At 43.9% G+C, this 14,969-nt stretch overlaps 1 long non-coding RNA gene across 1 annotated transcript in view; it reads right to left on the reverse strand.

Annotated features, from left to right (window-relative positions):
• Positions 1-2,116: 2,116 nt before the first annotated feature.
• Positions 2,117-14,969, reverse strand: part of LOC138854241 (uncharacterized) — a 49,080-nt gene continuing 36,227 nt past the window's right edge. Inside the window, exons 2-3 of the long non-coding RNA XR_011393450.1 lie at positions 4,416-4,543; positions 2,117-3,586 (exon numbers count right to left, since the gene is read on the reverse strand). This is a non-coding gene — a long non-coding RNA (uncharacterized lncRNA). The remainder of the gene's footprint in view (positions 3,587-4,415; positions 4,544-14,969) is intronic.

A 14,969-nucleotide genomic window follows, 5' to 3' on the forward strand; every position in this document is an offset into this window, starting at 1 on the left:
CCAGGTGAATTAGCCCCAGCCCTTCCTTGGCCACTGGAAGTGTTATCACCCCCCTTTTTAACCAATCGCATCCCAAACCCCAAATAAAACAGAAAACCCTACCCAACAATCTCTGAACATCCCCATACACCAAAGGGTACAACGCTGCCACATGCCAGCACTCTACTACACCCTTTATATTAACCTCCCTCGCCATCCACGCATCGCCCATATACACCACACTGCAAATCTTCAGCTGATCCACAACACCCCACCTTGCCCCCTAACCCTCCCGTCCATTCCATGCCCCTAATCTCACGAGGTTTGATTTATCCACATTCACTGCCATACCTGTTGCCGCCCCAAAAACATCCACGACCCTCCCCAGACCCTCCAATCCCTCCCTCCCACTCACTAGGACTGTCGTGTCATCGACATAACTTATGATACCAGGTCTCCTACCACTTAGATCATCCCGTACCCCCTCCCATACACACTGTTCTGCTGCCCTGTAAAAAGGATTCCGTAAACATGCAAATAGTATTTGTGATAGCGGGCATCCCTGTCTCAATCCCCTGCCCATTTGCACATGCGACCCCACCCTCCCATTAATCTGCACACACATTCCAACTCCCTGGTATAAAGTACACCCCCATTTCACTATTTCCTCCCCAAACCCCTGCCACCTCATGATTCTCCACAAAGCCTTCCTCTAGACAGTATCATATGCCACCCTCCAATCCAGCGCTAATACCCCTCCTTCCCCCTCATGCAGACACTCGATAAACCTTGTAATAACCCTATGCCCCTCATACATTGATCTCCCCGGTATCCCATATTGGCCCCCTACTATAACCTTTCCAATTACCCTCTTAATACGGTTTCCCAAAATTTTTGCAAAGAGTTTGTAGTCTGCACACATAAGCGATATCATTCGATAATCCCTCACCGTGTACTGACTATCACACTTTGGTACCCAAACTACAATCGCTGTCGCTTGCAACTTCCCCAACTAACTCTGCTCTTTCATGATATTAAACAATTGCACCAAAAAGTCTTTCAATGCACCCCAATGCTGTATATAAAAGTCGGCAGACAGCCCATCTGTCCCAGGCGCCTCCTCAACGATAGTCCCCTGTAACTGTTCCCTGTCGTCCCTGTCAAGCACACACTGCACCCAATCCCCCCCAATCCCCTCCGTTGTAACTTGCTCTTGCCCCTCCCTATACCCCTTCATGTCCTCGTGGGCCCGCAATCCTACCATTTCCATTGCAATGCGCCGATGCACCTGCCCTCGCAGAACACACGCCGACGGCCTATCGTCCTATATCACCTCCTCTAACCCCCTTAAAACCCTTACTGCTTCAAACCTTTCATTTTGCAATTCCTTGTGTCGATCAGTCAATCCCTCTGCCACTGGGGCTCCCACCCTTCTTCCTCTCTCATAATACTCCCTTAACTGCCCCTCAAGATACCTAATAAGCCCATAAGCCAGCTGGTTCTCATGCCTCCCCTGGCATCTTCGCCATTGTATCCCACCAGCTCAACACATTGCCCTTCACACGTGCCCCATCCCACAAACTTTCCTACAAACGTGCATATAAGACCCTCCTCTCGACATCTTGAAGTAACCGAGCATTCAATTTCCTATAGCTCTTACACCTGTTCAGCCATCCCTTCCATCCCAATTCCACCAAAACACCACTGTGATCTGAAAAAACACATCCAAGACACACTCCGAACCACTGCTTTTCTCGTTACATATAGTCTGTCCAGCCTCGCCGCATACCCCTGCCTCACAAAGGTGTGCTCCACCTCCCATGCCGCACCCCCCACATCCGCCAACCCCACCCAAGTTAACAGCTCCCTCAAAACGCCAGAACAATATCCTGCCCCCCCTAGGCTCCACATCCCTATGGCATATCACACAATTCCAATCACCTCCCACCACAGCTACCTCCAGAAGCGACCGCAGGTGATATACCATCACATCACATACAAACTCATTCTTGACCCGACCATCCCCCTCTGCTGGACCATAAATGCACACAAAGGTTATCTTCTCCCTTCCCCTCATCCCATCCACTCGTATAACCCTCCCCTCCCCTCCCTCCTCACAATGATGTACAGTGAATGGGCTAGATGCCCTCATCAAAATAGCCACTCCTCCTTTCAATCTCGGTCAGTGTGTCACATATACAGTGTACCCCTCAATCACCAACATACAACCCGACTTGTGATTGTGTTCTTGTACAAACACAACATCTACACCATACCTAATGAGAAGCTCACGAAACCATGCACACTTCCTATCGTTTCTCAGTCCATTAATGTTTATAGTGAGACTCTTGAACCTTCAAAGGAGGTTTGCATTTACGTACTGCTACACCCCTTTCCCCCTTCCTCCTAATACTTCCTTGGTCCTCATCCGCCCCTCTAGGACCTCCTTTTACAGGTCCACTTTCCTCCACATCTACCCAAACCTTTTTACCCGAATGCTGTGCCGGAGTGAGCACATTGTCCATATCCGAGAACACGACTGCTCTCTTCCGTGACCCTGGAGGCTTCCTCCCAGCCTCGTGCACTTCTGCCACCACAGTATCAATTTGCAAATCAGCATCAACTTGGGCCTCCAGCATGCCCCCCCCCCACACCTCTTGGAATCACTGCAGACTCCAGGGCACCCAAAAGCACCTTAATGGAGACCTCACCTGGGGATCCTAATAGGTCGTGGAGCACTGTGTCAATGGTGGCCTCCACATCCCTGTCCTCACCAAGCGACACCTCACCTACGGTCTCAGGTACCTGCCTGGAAGAGTCGGCTCCCCCAGAAGCGTTACACACTCTCCCTCCCTCAGTTCAGCCTCATTGACCTCCCCACTCCAAGCCTTGCGCAAAGTAGGCATCTCGGGTCATGTCTCCTCCGTCGTCTCCTGTTCCTCCGGTGCCTCCTTACATTGAGCATCCGCCTGCGAACCCTGCCATTGAACACACCGGACAGCATTGTGGTCATAGGCGATGCACAAGCGACAAGTACGTCGTTGCCCACGTAGGTCACCATCACTTGTGTCCTGAAGTCGTCAAGGTAAACATAGAAATGAATGGGATGCCTTAATGTCATTTTCAAAGAGAAACTTCCCTCAGGCATCCCACCATATGATTCTTCCTTCCACTTCCCCAATGTCGCCATGTGAACTGTCCCATACTTCTCAAACACGGCATACAAGTCTGCCTCATCAGCCTCGAAAGGTACGTTCTGGATCTTCACCCACGAGTAGCAGCGGGACACATCATGGAGCCTCACCATAACTGCCGGATTTACCGGCACACGAAGATCCTGAAATCTGACGACCGTGTCCTCATATACACTAGCATTGCGAAACTTCACAAAGATCCGGTATGCTCCGTTCAAAGCCACATCATACAGCTCTTCATTTGCAATGCTGTATGTGTCCCTGATGATGGCAGGCAGTAAAAGCTGAGCCGAGTGGGCATACATAGCCCCACGAACCACTTCTATGCCGACAGTATTAACCCGGCATCACCAGCTGACAGCAGGGGGCAGGCTCAGCGCACGTTAACTCGCCCCGAGGGTTGAGCGACGATTCTAAAAGGAAAATTACAATGTAAGGTTGACAGCATTCTTTGGTTCATTAGAGAAAAAGTCTAGATATGTTGACCTCAAATAAGACTATTAAGGTCACTGTGTGATACGAGAAAGGTATCCGTGTATTGAACAATTCCAGCTCCTTGTACATAAGTGCATGAAAAATAAATTGTGCAGAATACTGTTTAAGTTTCTGATGCATTTCACCATTATTAAAATAAAGTTGAAGTGAATCAGAGACGGTATTCACAAATTATCACATGGAAGCTCTGAGAGACCAATATCCTATTTCTTCTATGATCAAAAAGCAAAATGGGACATACAATGGCTGAACTTTTTCTAAAATTTACTCCAAGTAAAACTGAACAACTTTAAAGTTCAAGTCATTTTCAAGTCTGGTTCCATGATATAACGAAGAGGTTTATCGCCTGAGGAATTGGACCTTTCGGTCTTCTTCCTCCGACCGAACTTATATACCCCAATTTCTCCCTTCTCTACTCCCAATCTTCTCATCCTTCCTCCTCCCCCCCCCCCCCAACGTTCTCTTTCCTATCCTGCTTCTGGCCTTTGGGGTCTTCTCTGAAATTCTAGCTCCTAGGTGGGGAAAAGGGTGTCATTGCCCTTCCTATTTTGTTGAGGTCCTGGGGATGTCTCATTCCTGCTCTGGAGCTCCTGTGGGTGGCTTAGGGTGTCCTTCGGGTCATTTTTTTATCTCTAGAGGCTGCCTGTCGGTTCCGGGAGATGGTGGCCGACTAAGGTATACCTTGTGACAGGTTTATGGCTGCCCTCTCTTTTGTCCACCAAGGTGGCTCAATGTGAGGTTACTAACCTGGATTGCTGCTTTACCGGGATTCACGCCACATCTGCACTGCTGGCTGCACTGCACTGAGGGTCCTCTTGGGCACCGAGGGTGATGTATGATCTCTTCATTCATCCTGGAAGCTTCTTTTTATGTATCTAGAAAGTGAAAATTTATCATCAACTCGTACCCATGACCTGTCTCCCAGACTCTTTCTTTTGGCATCCCCTACAACCCTGACAGGCCTTCAAACCATTCTTCGTGCTTGCCTTCCAACCCGGTACCTTCTCCGGGTTACATTTTGTTACCCTTCTCAGGTAATGCAGTTCAGACCGGCCCTTTACACACATCTAACCTCGGCGCAGCTTTGACTATGATCCCGGATTCTCCCCTACAGTGTATCGATTTCCAGATTGTACAAACGACTCGCCTCTAACATCCCATCCAAATAACTTCGACCTGTCACTGATGACCCTACTTTAGTTTCCTCTCACACTTCTAAGAAAGGTTCAACTGGGCAATTCTTCCCCTTATTATCTGTTTCAAGGCCCTTCTCGGACAAAACTTTTTATGTTCCAACCAACTTCTGTCTTTCCAATTATAGCATCAGCAAGGCACTCCTTTGCTAAGTTGGGCAGAGCATTTCTCTACATGTTATTAAGAGTAGCACATGTTTTGTTGCAGTAAAAAATGTAGAATAGGCACCTAACCGTGTACTTAGCTCTGTGAAGATCTGTTTGTGTGCTCTCTGTGAATCTGAACCAGGATGCCCTCTCTTGAGCAACTTTACCAACAGCTGAGAGAAGAGCTCAGAGTTGCTAAGATGGAGATACGGCGATTAACGGAGGAGAACAAGAGGATTCGTAGTAATCCTCCTGTTGTGAGTCCCCAGGTTAAGAGGGGAGCTTGGTCAGTGGCCGGGCAACATGGAACCAAGCTGAGGATCAAGAAAACGGTTGGAGAGGCAGAAACAACGAGAAACCAGAAGACTACCGTGTAAACTTCCAACTCATTCTCGGTGCTACCTGACGAATGTGAGTGTTCTACTGGGAATGCCACAACGAGCACCAAGGAAGCATTGGCAGACGTGAGTGAGACATCCCTAGAAACCCCAACGAAGACCATCGAGAACGTCTTGGCGAATTCCACAAGTGGTGTAATGCTACCTGACGAATGTGAGTCGACTACTCGGAGCATCACGACGGACGACGCCAAGGAAGATAAAAACATTGTTTTTGTTGGGGATAGCCAGATTAGGTACTTGGATAGGGCATTCTGCTTGAAGGATAGGAGTAGGAGGCAGAGTGTGTGTTTTCCTGGGGCTGGGATGAAGGATATTGTTAGCCGTCTGGATGACATCATGAGAGGTAATGGGAGAAATCCTATTATCTGTCTCAGTGCTGGAGGCAACGATGTTGGCGGACGTAGAAGTGAGGACCTGATTAGCAGGTATAGGTCAGCAATAGAGATAATTAGGAGGAAGGATGGCAAACCTGTCATATGTGGCATTTTGCCAAGGAGAGGAGTTGGAAATGAATGGTTGTCCAGAGCAATTGGTGTCAATTGCTGGCTGGACAAATACTGTAAGGAAAATGCGGTAACATTCATTGACAACTGGGACCTCTTCTATGGCAGAAATGACATGTATGCCAGGGATGGGGTTCACTTATCTAGGTGTGGGGTGGGAGCACTGGCAACTGCAGTGGAGGGAGCTGTTAGGTCTTTAAACTAGGAATAGTTAGTGGTATGGGTTTTGGCGGGAAAACAGTGAAGTCGCAGTGTAGTAATATGAGTACTAGGAGAACTAGTAATAGGCAAAACGAGGTGGATATTGGAAAGCCAGTGGCACTAATTGACAAGGACAGTAATAGGTTTAGTGGAATAACAGAAAGGAGCAGGAAGGGTAAAGAGAGAGGAGGATCTTTAAATATATATTACACAAATAGTCGCAGTGCCAGGAATAAGATGGACGAGTTGAGACTAGTTGCTAGTGCAGGTAACATTGATGTATTTGCCTTAACTGAGACGTGGTTTAATTCAAAAAGTCGGGACATGCCTGCGGAATGTCGCATTCAGGGTTTTAAATTGTTCCAAGTAGATAGAAGTGTCGGGAAGGGGGGTGGGGTGGCATTGTATGTCCGAGATCGCTTGAACTGTTGCATAAAAACGGGTATTAAGTCTGAAGTAACACATACAGAGTCTGTTTGGATAGAATTTTCAGAGGGGCATGAAAAATTAATTTTAGGTGTGATATACCGTCCCCCAAACTTAGGTAGGGACCAAGGGAGACTACTATGGGAGGAAATTGTTAGGGCCACAAGGCACGATAATGTAGTAATTCTAGGAGACTTTAACTTTAGTCATGTTGATTGGAATTTCTTGACTGGGAATTTAGAATCATACGACTTCTTAGAAGTAGTTCAGGATTGTTTTTTGAAGCAGTTTGTGACAGAACCTACAAGGGGTAATAACCTGCTTGACTTAGTTATGGCAAACAATGAATCCCTTGTTAATAATTTAGAAGTTTCAGAGGAACTGGGTGCTAGCGACCACAAATCAATTACATTTAGCATTGAATGGAAGTATGATAGTAGCGATAACTCAGTAACAGTCCCAGATTTTCGCTTAGCAGATTACGATGGGCTTAGAGAACACTTATCATCTGTTGACTGGGGTAACGAAGAGAGCTATCAATATGACAGTTTTCTGAACACTATACATGAGGCTCAAAGAACGTTTATCCCATATAAAGAAATTAGATCAAATAGAAATGACCCAAAATGGATGAATAATAGGCTCAAATATCTACTAGGGCATAAGAAAGGAATTTATAGGCGTATCAAAAGAGGTGAGGGTCATCTTATGAATCAGTATATTGACATTAAGAGGGACATTAAAAAGGGGATAAGAAAAGCTAAAAGGGACTATGAAATTAAAGTTGCTAGGGATTCTAAAACTAACCCAAAAAGTTTTTTCCAGGTATATAGAACAAAAGTCAGAGATAAGATAGGTCCCCTTAAAAATAACTATGGGCATCTTACTGACAAAGAGAATGAAATGTGCTTGATTTTAAATAATTATTTTCTCTCGGTTTTTACACAGGAAGACACTAATAATATTCCAGTAATTAATCTTTATAGTGGGCCAGAAGAAGATAAATTATGTAACATCACAGTCACTAGTGAAATGGTTGTGAAGCAGATAGACCGACTGAAGCAAAATAAGTCACCGGGTCCTGATGAGGTTTTTTCAAGGGTTCTTAAGGAATGCAAAATGGAACTCTGTGAACCATTAACTAACATTTTTAATTTATCTCTTCAAACAGGTGTAGTGTCTGATATGTGGAAGATGGCTAATGTAATTCCTATTTTTAAAACAGGGGACAAGTTGATACCGTCAAATTACCGCCCAATAAACCTGACCTCAATTGTAGGCAAATTACTAGAGTCAATTATAGCTGAGATTATAAGAAGCCATCTCGATAAGCATAGCTTGATTAATGATACTCAGCATGGATTCACAAGAGGCCGGTCTTGTCTAACTAATTTATTAACTTTCTTCAGTAAAGCTTTTGAGGCTGTTGACCACGATAAAGAATTTGATATTATTTACTTAGATTTTAGTAAGGCTTTTGATAGAGTTCCACACCAAAGACTGTTAAAGAAAGTGGCAGCTCATGGCATTGGGGGAAGGGTGCTCTCGTGGATCGAGTCATGGCTCACTGACAGGAAGCAGAGAGTGTCCATAAATGGGGTTAAATCCGAGTGGGGATCAGTAACAAGCGGCGTTCCACAGGGATCAGTCTTGGGCCCGTTGTTGTTTATAATATATATCAATGATCTTGATGAGGGAATTACTAGTGATATGAGCAAATTCGCCGATGACACAAAGATAGGTAGGATAATTGATTCAAACGTAGATGTTAGGGAACTTCAGAAAGATTTAGACAAACTCTATTCTTGGTCAGAAAAGTGGCAGATGCAGTTCAATGTAGATAAATGCAAGGTTCTGAAGCTCGGGAGTGTCCATAACCCTAGCACTTATAAGTTAAATGATGTAGAACTTAGCCATACAGATTGCGAAAAGGACTTGGGGGGGGGGGGGTTATGGTAAGCAGCAACCTTAAACCAAGACAGCAATGCCTAAGCGTACGTAATAAGGCAAATAGATTACTGGGATTTATATCAAGAAGTGTAAGCAACAGAAGTCCAGAGGTCATACTGCAGCTTTATACATCATTAGTAAGGCCTCGCCTAGATTATGCAGCTCAGTTCTGGTCTCCATATTACAGAATGGACATAAATTCGTTAGAAAACATTCAGCGTAGGATGACTAAATTAATACATAGCATTAGAAATCTTCCTTATGAAGAAAGATTGAAGACTCTTAAGTTACATTCACTTGTTAGACGAAGAATGAGGGGAGACCTGATCGAAGTGTATAAGTGGAAGACAGGTATTAATAAAGGGGATATTAATAAGGTCTTGAGGATATCTCTCCAAGAGAGAACCCGCAGTAATGGATTTAAATTAGATAAGTTTAGATTTAGAAAGGACATAGGAAAGTATTGGTTTGGAAATAGGGTGGTTGATGAGTGGAACAGTCTACCTAGTTGGGTTATTGAGGCTAAGACTTTGGGTAGCTTCAAGTTTAGGTTGGATAAGTACATGAGTGGGAGGGGTTGGATTTGAGTGGGACTTGCACATCAGAGCTTATTTCTTGGGTAGCATTGAAAATTGGGTTGGGCAAATGTTTTGTTAGTGGGATGAATTGTAAAGGACCTGCCTAGTATGGGCCAACAGGCCTGCTGCAGTGTCCCTCCTTTCTTATGTTCTTATGTTATGTAGCGGGACATCACCTCCAACTGTGGGAGGTGATCCCTACCCCAAAAACAATTTAAAAAATGCTGTCTCTTCGTTCATCCAGCTAAATAATGCAGGTCAGTGGCAGAATGCCCTGTCTATGGTGCAGCTGACCTTAGCAGTCCATTCCCTTATTAACTGCAAAGAGGCGCACCCTGCCTGTTCTTGCCATTGCCCGAATTTCATATGGGAAAGGGAGATGATTTGTCTTAGAGAAGATGGCTTCTCTTGCGCAAAGGCAGTTTTCCATCTCCGCCTCCAAAGGAGACTTCCACAGCTCTTATTCCAGGGTTGCTAGACTGCCCCAGACCTGTTTCCACAATTGACACTGTATCCCATATTTCCACAGTCAACTGCGGCCAACCCTTTTGCCGTTCTACGCTCTGAGATTCTTTCCTCATCATCTCTTACTGTCACTACTTCACCTTTCCACCCACATGTTTCAACATCTATGCGCCCCCTCCTATCTAAAGCTACGCCACATATCCCTTCCCTGACATTTTCAAATGTTATTATTTCCCTCTCCCTGAGTCTAGGCCTTTAACTCGAGGTGCATCTGATAGTCTTTTGGAGATTCATCCACCCCCAAGCACAGTTGCTTATTCGCCTATCCCTCCAGAAATGTCTTCCTACCAGGGCACCTCTACCCCTTCTTTGGTGTCTTCCATTGTCTCTCCACATATTACCCATACTGCATCTTTTCCCTCTGCTACCATGCTTTGTCTGCCTTTTCTCTTGGAAACTACTGAAGCCATCTCCTCGCTTATCAAGGAGACAACACCTATGATGGACACCCATCTCCCCAACTTCACATTCTCACATACCGCACCCTTGTTCACATTGCCTTCCTACACGCCATTTCAATACTTCACTCCTTGCTAGTTTTTAAATGTTGACTTCACTGATCCTCCTGGTCCTTAGTCAACTGAAGAATATTAGTGTTAGGTTCTATTCGTCGAGCATGACTTATATATAGTGGTATATTAGAGGCCTCAGGGGTAATAAAGGAGAGCTTCAGGTGTTGATCTCCCAGTTTTCCCCTGTTTGTGTCTGCAAGAAACAAAATTGCGCTATGCTGTTCGCCGTCCTGTCTCGGACTATATCTTATTATATTCATTGGATTCTTTTTGGGTCTTTGTACTTCGCTGCATTACACTGCAGCCGAGTCTACTTGAATAAGTGGTATACAGTCTGCTCTTTATCTCTTTCTCCTTCTCGGCCATTATTTATTCCTGATGTGGCATCTCTGATTTCTTCCCTACCTCCTCTTCCCCTCTTATTCGAAGATTTTAATGCTCACCATTTCCTCTGGGGAGGGTCTCACTGTGACTCGTGACGATCAGTTAGAGGCTCTTCTCACTTCCCTTCCCTCCCATGTTTTAAATACAGGTACCCTCGCTCGTTTTGACCCTCGGACTCAAACTCTCTTGTATGGATCTATCACTTTGTTCCTCAACTGCACTGTACTTTACCTGGTCTTTGCTCCTTGATTTACATGACAATGATCATTTTCCTATCCTACTTCTTATATCTATTCTCGACCTCCTCGTAGACCATGTAGGCAGTTTGAAAGTGCGAATTGGGACCTCTACTTGCGTCAAACTGCTTTTAGTGAAGAACCTTCTCCTTTGTCGTCAACTGCTGACCTATTACAACTATTTTTGTCCTCAGTTTTAATCGGAGCCTCGAATACAATTTCTCAAACCTCAGATAGGCACACTCAGAAATGCATGCCTTGATGGTCTTTTACTTGTGCTCGTGCAGTGCGTTTGAAACTTGCTGCATGAGACCGATACCATTATAACAAGACCACAGGTCGACTCCTTGATTTTAAGCGGGCGAGGGCGGGTGTCCAAAGAGTAATCCGTGAAGCTAAACTTACTTGTTGGCAGAATTCTTTCTACCGTCACTTCGACTTCCTTTGAGTGCAGTTTGGGAAAAGTACTGAAATTGAGTGGCAAGTACTCTCCAGACCCGCCTCCCGTTCTTAGGTTTGCCAGTGTTAGCACTGCAAGCCTTCTTGAAGATGACACAAAAATTAGAAGTCATCTTGTCTGCATCTCTTAGGGGCTCCATCAATGCCTCTCGTTTCTTTCCTCCAAGACTTTTGTTCTACCAGGCAAGAGTCTTATAATGTGCCTTTTACGCCTCTAGACCTAGAATCAACACTTTCCACTTACAGATCATCGGCAGCAGGACCTGATGGAATTTATATTCACAAGCTTTAGCATTTACATCCGTCAGTCATCGTGGTCCCCTTACGTCTTTTTAATCTTGCTTGACTGCAATGAGTTCTTCCCCATTTATAGAAAACTGCCGTTGTTCTGCCATTTCATAAACCGGGTACTTCGGGCCATGATGTCCCACACTATAGTCACATTGCTCTTACCAGTGCAGTTTGCAAGTTTTTGCAACGTCTAGTAAATAGACGGTTGGTGTGATATTTACAGACACACAATAGTTTCTCCTCTAGTCAATTTGGCTTTTATAAGGGCCGCTCCCCCTTACTCTGTTTAGGTACCTATGGTCGTAAAGCCTTTTTTAGTAACCCGCTCAGTTATCGCAGAGGTGATACAGCATTTTGGTCCAGGCTCATTCCTTACGCCTACGAGGCAGTCTACCACTTTTCCTTATCTGAGAGACATTTCCGTGTTTCGAATTAATAATTTGCTTTCCCAGGACTGTCCAAGCTGAAGGTGTCCCGTACCACCACACTTTTTTTTTTACTAGCAATAAATGATCTGGCTTCTGTTCACCCATTTAAGATTTGGTCATCACTTTGTTGATGACTTTGCTATAGCCTGTGCAGGCGTTGACTGTCGCCTAATAGCAGCCTCACTTGAGAATTGTCATCCGTGTTTCTCATTGGGCCACTACTCATGAGTTTAAATTTTCCAGTAGTAAAACTCGCCAAATTATTTTCATCAGACGTTCTGTTGTCTCTGATACTCCTTTGTACCTGTATGGCTCCAGTATCCAAGAACATGACAAGGTCAGATTTCTCGGTTTTCTGGTTGATCGCTGGCTGTCCTGGAAACCTCACAATATCTGTAAGGTAAAAGCACACAAGCACAATTAATATGATATTTTAGGGCAGGGTCTATTGTTTTGAGGAGGATTTTTGCTAATACTTCAGATATGATGAAGCTGCCTTTATTTGCTTGATTGTGTTAGAAACAGCGATTAATGATGATTCAGTGTATTTACGTCTGCAGAAATTAGGTTCTTTGATCACTAGTCGGGTGTCGTTGAATTTCATGAGGTGGTTGGTGATTGTGTTGTTCAAGTTATCATTCCTACATGTGTGACTTTGTAAATGATCCAAGTCGGACCGAAACGTCGTCGTAAGTTCCTCTCTTCTATGTGCGGGTTATTTGTGTATTGTTCCAGTCACGGTATTGTGCCTTTTTGTTATTTATCCACAAGGCATAGTGTAAACTCTTGCATTGACTGGTTCATGGTGCTTCGATTTTGTCCTGGTTAGACCGCTTATGGAAGTGCTGGATGCGATGGCGACTCTAGTGTTAGTTTGTGCTAGTAGTTTGGAAACGTTCAATGCAATCTGGCTGTTGGGAAGGATTATAACTTTGTTAGGAGTGGTGTTAGTGAATGGAAAATTGATGATCTCTAGAGCTCTTTTCCTTCAGTTTGATGAAAAAGGAAGGAAAATGTAGATCAGTGAAGGTTTGGTGAATGTAAGTACATTCCTAGTCAAGAAACTCAGGACTAAAAATTCGGTATCTTAGAAAAAATCTGATGATGCTTCTTTTGGTCATAGTATCTTGATTGGAATAGTGAGTGAGATTTTTTTTTTTTTTTGTATGTTTTCGGTAAACTTGAAATTTTTAGATTATTTTATCGCGATCACAAGATTTTTTTCTCGCTTGGACATTTAATGATAGTGTACTACTTATGTGCCCCGATAGAGCACAATAATAAGCACATCCTCAGATGTTTGTCCATACTTTGTTGCATTTCCCTGTGACCCGTAACTACTTGAACAAGTGATATGCAGTCTGTTTTTTGTATAGTTTGTTCTTATTAACCGTTATCTATTCCTGATGCTGTTTTCCTGGTTTCTTCCATGCCTCCACCACTCCTTTTATTTGGTGATTTAATGCCTATCATTTCCAGAGGGGAGGGTCTCGCTGTGACTCTCGTTGCATTCAGAGGCTTTTCCATTTCTATTTCCCTCCATGTTTTAAATACCAGTAGTCCCCCTCATTTTGGACTTTCGCACTTTAATTCTTTATTGTTTTTTTGAACATTTTTTTATTTCCTCTTTATCTGCTCCTTACTTAGTCTGTAGTTCCAGATCTACATTACAACGACTATTTCCTATTACCCTTAGTTCCCATTCTTATTTCTGACATCGTCACAGCTTACCTTGACAGTTCGATCGAGCAGATTGTGGCCTTTATTAGCGTCAAACTGACGCTAATAAAGATGACTTGTTACAAATATTTAGGTTCTCTTCTTTAACCGCAGCCTCATATGCAATTCCCAAAACCTCTGGTAGATATCCTCGGAAATGTGTATGTTGGTGGCCTCCTGATTGTGCTTGGGCAGTACGATTAAAACTTACTGCGTGGGACCGCTAACCATTACAGTAGAAGTGCAGAGAGGCTCTTTGATTTTAAAGGCTCGAGAGCAGTTGCCCTAAATAAAATGCCTTTCTTGGCGAGATTGTTTTAACAGTCACTTCCAGTTTGAAAGTGCAATGTGGGGGAAAATGTGGATATTGAGTAGCAGGTACTCTCCAGACCCAGCTCCCGTTCTTATGGTTGCTAGTAAAAGTATTGCAAACCCTGTTGAAATTGCCACAAAAATTGGGGCTTCTAATCCATATATCTCATTTGCTCCATCAATGATCCACGTTTTTCATTCAAAACTGCCAGAGAATTAGTACGTACAGATTTTTAACTTAAAGCATGGAAGAATATTATGTGCCTTTCTCGCTTAAGTCAACTTGAGTTGATGCTTTCCATTTGCTGACCGTCGGCAGCTAGGTCTGATCATTCATACTGTATGCTTCAACATTTAAATCCGGTTCTTGACTGTCCATGGAAAACTGCCATTGATCTGGCTTTTCATAAGCCAGATACTTCGACCACAATGCCTCCCAGTGTTTACCAGTTTCTCTTATTAATGCAGTTTGCTAGTTGTTGGAACATCTGGTAAATAAACGTTTGATTATTTGGAAATGAATAATTGTCTTTTCATTCGTCAATTTGGCATTCCTAAGGGCCGATCCACTATTGATCCCTAACTCCATATGAAATACTTATATTGGAATTGCCTTTGCTAGTAAGCACTTGGTTATCGCAGTCATGTTTATTTATCTGGAAAAAACGCATGGCACTACCTGACCTTAAATCGTCTTGGCCCAACTCATTCCTTAGGTCCTCGAGGTAACTTACTACTTTGCCTTAAGAATTTCTTAACTGAGAGAGATTTTTGTGTCCGGGTTCATAATATGCTTTCCCCTGACTTTATTCTAGCTTAAGGTATCCCTCATGCAACGACTGAAAGACGTCTAGTATTCATTGGTGACTTCTTGGAATAGAATTAATTATCTCTGGTGATCCGTCGTTGATTTCCTATTGAAAGCAGTGTGGAATTTCATGAGAACAGCAACTGAGTTTTCATCTATATCCTACATAACGTGCTATCTATAGAAAACTTACTTGAGAAACTAAAAGGAATCACATGGAAATTATGT

This window comes from Cherax quadricarinatus, chromosome 53, assembly GCF_038502225.1.
Source record: "Cherax quadricarinatus isolate ZL_2023a chromosome 53, ASM3850222v1, whole genome shotgun sequence".
Lineage (NCBI taxonomy): Eukaryota > Metazoa > Arthropoda > Malacostraca > Decapoda > Parastacidae > Cherax > Cherax quadricarinatus.